The sequence below is a fragment of the Lagenorhynchus albirostris genome, chromosome 4, assembly GCF_949774975.1.
Source record: "Lagenorhynchus albirostris chromosome 4, mLagAlb1.1, whole genome shotgun sequence".
NCBI classification, from domain to species: domain Eukaryota; kingdom Metazoa; phylum Chordata; class Mammalia; order Artiodactyla; family Delphinidae; genus Lagenorhynchus; species Lagenorhynchus albirostris.
Genome location: NC_083098.1, coordinates 60,007,616 through 60,013,136, shown reverse-complemented (window position 1 = coordinate 60,013,136; position 5,521 = coordinate 60,007,616).

The following is a 5,521-nucleotide window of genomic DNA, read 5'->3' as shown; positions in this document are numbered from 1 at the left end:
TCACTCACTTGGCGCACATCAGAAAATGTGGGGAGCCCAGCAGTTATGGCCTAAGGCAAGAGGGCCCTCATCACTGAGGGGAGGAGGATCCCAGCACACTCCAACTGCCACCAGAGGGCCCATGTCACCAAGGTGACGTGTGCAAGACAGGCATGATTGACCTCACAGCAGAGGGCCCACCTCACAGAAGGGTGAGGAACCCAGCCAGGATCAGATTCTCACCTGAGGGCCCACATCAGCAAGGGGATGGGAACCAGTCAGGACAGTCTTCCCTCCAGTGGGGCCACATCATCAAAAGGTGCGGAACCCAGCACATGTGGCCTCAAATCAGAGGACACATATCACAAAGGGAATGGGAGTGAGGCAGGCAGGAGTAGCCTAAAAACAGAGGGCCCAAAGAATAAGAAAGGTGAGGAATCCAGCAGTTGGAACCTCCCAGCAGGCGGCCGAGAGCACAGAAGCTATGGGATGCAGGCAGGAGTGAACTAACAGCAGAGAGCCCACATCATGAAACTGTGAGCAACCCAGGCGTTGGGACCTCAGAGCAGAAGGCCCACATCCCAATGGGGATGTGAACCTGGCTGGAGTGTCCTCGCACCACTGGGCGCACATCACAAAATGTGGGGAGCCCAGCAGTTAGGGCCTGACGCCAGAGGGCCCTCATCACCAAGGGGAGGAGGCCCCCAGCAGGCTCCAAGTGCCACCAGAGGGCTCATGTCCACAAGGCGAGGTGAGCAAGCCAGGCAGGAGTGACCTCACAGCGGACGGCCCACCTCACAGATGGGTGAGGAACCCAGCCAGGATCAGACTCTCGACAGAGGACCCACATCACCAAGGGGATGTGAACCAGGCAGGAGTCTCCTAAGACCATTGGTCCCACATCATCGAAAGGTGAGGAACCCAGCACATGTGGCCTCAAACCAGACGACACACATCACGAAGGGGCTGGGAGTGAGGCAGGCAGGAGGATCCTCACAACAGAGGGCCCAAAAAATTAAAAAAGTGAGGAATCCAGCAGTTGGAACCTCACAGCAGGCGGCCAAGAGCACAGAGGCTATGGGATCCAGGCCTCTGTGAACTAACACCAGAGAGCCCACATCATGAAAATGTGAACAACCCAGCCGTTGGGACCTCAGAGCAGAAGGCCCACATCCCCATGGAGATGGGATCCTAAGAGGAGTGCCAAAGCATCACTGGGCTCACTAAGAAAAGTTGGTGAGCCCAGCAGTTAGGACCTGACGCAAGAGGGCCCTCAACACCGGGGGGAGGAGATTCCCAGCACGCTCCAACTGCCACCACACGGCTGACTTCACCAAGGCAATGTGTGCCAGCCATGCAGGAGTGACCTATCAGCAGAAGGTCTCCCTCACAGAAGGGTGAGGAACACAGCCAGGAACAGACTCTCACCAGGGGGTCCACATAACCACGTGGATGAGAACCAGGCAGGAGTGTCCTCACACTAGTGGGGCCACATCATCGAAAGGTGAGGAACCCAGCAAAGGTGGCCACAAACCAGAGGACCCACATCACCAAGGGGTTGAGAGTGAGGTAGGTGTCTGGACGGGCATATTTAACACTCATTTCCCACCAGGAAGAGGAATTAACCAAAGGCTCAGCGTGCCCTGCCAGAAGCAGATTAGGGCCTGAAGCAGACTTGCAGGTTTGTGGCCAACTCACAAGAAAGCGAGTTGAAGAAAGGAGCTCAGGGGCACTGTCATTCACAAACCTGCAGAGTTATAAATGACAGATAACGTCCAAAAATATATTGAAGTAAGGCTGCGAAGAGGACTTGAAAGCAGGGCAGAATTTCAGGAAACAGATTTCAGGAGGTAGACTGGATTTGCATTTAAAGCATAGGAAAAGAGGCAGAACATCGACAATGATGCACTTGGCAAAAAAGGGCGTATGAGTTTGTTCCTGAATATATTCAGAAAAAAACACATACGCCCTTTTTGGCAAACCAAGCAAGCTTGCAATGGAAATCCGAACTACTATGAAGTGTCACTTCCCCCCGGTCTAAAGGGCCATCTGAAAAATGTGTAAAATCCAGAAAGGCAAGACAGGCCATGGGGAAAAAGGAACCTTGTTATGCTGATGGGTGGGATGTAAATTGCCAACAGCCACTCTGGAGAAGTGTATGGTGTTTCCTGATACATCTGGAAAACAAAGCAACAGAGTCTAGGGCATTTCCACTTATGGGCCTATAGCTTAGGGAAATTAAAATCAAAAAGACACAGCCACCCCAAAATTCGGGACGGCTGTGTTTACAGGAACCTCTTCTACAGTTCAAGTTAAATATCCCAGAGAACAAATAATTGATAAAGAAGTTGTGGTACTTATGTACAACAGAATACCACTCAGCAATGAAATGTGTGTCACCAGGCCTGTACCAGCATAATGAGTGGATTGAGGCACGATGATTCTAAGTGAAATAAGTCACACAGAAAAAGAAACATCATAAGGTATCACTAATGCACGGAATGTAAACTTGGCTACACAGGAACTGAATTACAAAACAGAACAGGGTCTCAAGTTTAGAAAACCAACTTATGCTTGCTTAAGGGGAAAGGTGAGTTGGGGTGCTGCATAAAACCAGAGTTTGAAATTAGCACAGATACCGTTCCATAAGCCAAATATGTAATAGACAAGACCTACCCCTTGCTCAACGAAATGGACTCAACAATGAGGTATCACCTCACACCTGTTAGAATGGGCATCATCTGAAAATCTACAAACAACAAATGCTGGAAAGGGTGTGGAGAAAAGGAAGCCTCTTTCACTATTGTTGGGAATATAAATTGATACAGTCACTATGGAGAACAATATGGAGTTTCTTAAGAAACTAATAATAGAATTACCCTATGATACAGCAATCCCAGTACTGGACATATACCCAGACAAAACCATAAATCAAAAAGAGACATTCACCGCAATGTTCATTGCATCTCTATTTACAATATCGAGGTAATGGAAGCAACCTAAATGCCCACAGACAGACGAATGCATAAAGATGTGGTACATATATAAAGTGGAATATTACTAAGCCATGAAAGGAATGAAATTGGGTCATTTGTAGAGACGTCGATGGATCTAGAGACTGTCATACAGAGTGAAGTAAGTCAGAAAGAGAAAAACAAATCTTGTATATTCATGCATATATGTGGAACCTAGAAAAACTGTACAGATGAACCATTTTGCAAGGAATAAATAGAGCAACAGATGTAGACAACAATCGTATGGACACAAGGGGGGAAAGCTCTTGAGGGTGTGGTGGTGGGAGGAGTTGAGAGATTGGGATTGGCATGTAAACATTTATATGTATAAAATAGATAACCAATAAGAACCTGCTGTATAAAAATATAAAATAAAATTCAAAATTAAAAAGAAATAAAATTTAAAAAATAAAACAGAAAAAACAATTATTCCCTTCACATACATGTATTTATATGAATAAATTATTTCCATGCTTATATCTGTAAATACAAAAAAGAGGAATAAAATCTACCTTGAACCAAAAATGAAAAAGAGAAAAAAAAAACAGATCCCACCAGTTACACAGAGGAAAACTGTATCAGGGCACTTGCTCCAGTTGTAAACAATTCTGAAGTTGGTCAGTGGTGGGGAATCGTCTCCCATTCAGCCAGCAGCCCCCACACAACAAGCGTCCTCATTGCAAAGCTGGGGCACCGTGCCGAGGCATCTGTGAGTAAACGTGAGCTGAGCCCCAGGCCAGTTGCTGCTGAACTGTTCCAACCCTTCCCAGGTAAAACACCTGAATATATACAAGGACTTGAAAGCCTAGAGGAAGGGCCATGGAGCCACACGAGTGACAGCATGCCAGCTGACTTGGTGCCTGCAGGCCAGCCAGGATGGTCCTGGCCCTGGGTGCTCTTCTGGAAGATTTCCATTTCCCCATTTCCCTGCCTGAGATACCCGTCCTGTCCCTGCCCCCACTGCTTTTTTCCTTCCTCACCTCTGCCCAGGGAGAAATTCCAGCAGCAGGTATGGGTGACACATCCTCTTCTTTAGCAGGTGGCAGCCTGGCAACTGCTGCAGAAAGTCCAGCAGAGCCCCACTCACACTGGGCCACCCACAAAGCCGTGGCCTCTCACTCTCTCCCACCAGCCCAGCCCCGAGACTGCTGACAGGGCAGAGAAAATGGCGTCAGGCACAGCTGCAGGGGCTCTTGCTGCCTGGAGTGGTATTTATGTTGATCTCAACCCAGGCACACCTGGGGAGGGCAGGCCGGCACGGTAAGGCTGCCCAGGTCAGCCAATCATCACCCCTCAGGGGCTCACAGTTGAAGAAAATGGAACTTGCTGAACCGGCCAGGTCCAAGGAACAGGTGTGGGCTCCTGAGAGTCAGGATAGACAAGGGGCTGCAGCTTTGGCTTGTTTTCTAATCATTTTATCTGGCCCATGAGTGGGAGACAACTTCAAGAAAACCCTCTCCTAATGAGAGGAACCCAGGAGTCAGGGAGAGGAGGGGTGGGTGGTGGTTGGAGACAGAGGCCTGGTGCCCTGGGTGCAGTGGAAGTGTCTGGAAGACCAGGTGGAGGGAGGCCACACAGAGTGATGCCCAGGGTCACAGACCTGTCGGAGCTGCTGTTTGTTAGTTCAAGTCCTGCTCTGAGGTGCTCTGTGTCAGCTCTGAGCGACAGGTGAGCTGGGGGTGCTCTTCAATGAGGGCTATGTGCACGGTTCCTGTGTGCCCAGCCCTGCCACGGTACCTGCAAGGGTAGCTCTGTATCCTGGGAGGGGCCTGACCATGAGAGCCCCGTGGGCTGGGTTGGGGGTGGGGTACCTGCCCAGGAGAGCTCCATATCCTGGGATTGGCCTGACCACGAGAGCCCCATGGGCTGCTGGGGACCTTGTAAAGGATGTCAGGACAGTCAGTGAAGCCACCGAGGATATACCGCCAGTTGCTCCTGATTCCTACACCCTGCTGGTCATTCTACCAACCACCAGGACATGGTATTCTGTATTAGTCTTCAATGATGCCTTCTTTTGTATTCCATTAGTCCCAGAGTCACAAGAAATTTTGGCTTGTGAGTGGCAGGACTCAACATACAACTAAAACAATACTTCTGGGCCGTCTTGCCCCAAGGGTTCAAAAATTCCCACACCATCTTTGGGGAAAGCTTAGCTAAAGACCGAAAAGTTCTACCTCTGGAAAAGGAAACCCTCCTTCAATATGCAGATGACATTCTGATCGCCAGCCCTACTAAGGAGGCCTCTGAACTACCAAGCCAATAAAGGATAGAAGTTGTCCAAGAAAAAGCTCAAATATCACAGACTGCGGTGACCTGCCTGGGCTTCATTCTCACACAAGGTCGGAGAAGCCCATCCCAGGAAAGGGAAGAAACCATTTGCAGCCTTACCCCTTTCTAAAACTAGAAGACAGCTTAGGGGTTCCTGGGGAGGCCAGGGTTTGCTGCTTCTGGATCCCTAACTACAGTCTACTAGCTGGGCCTCTATATGAAACACTGAAAGGAAAAGATGATGATCCTTTTGAACAGAA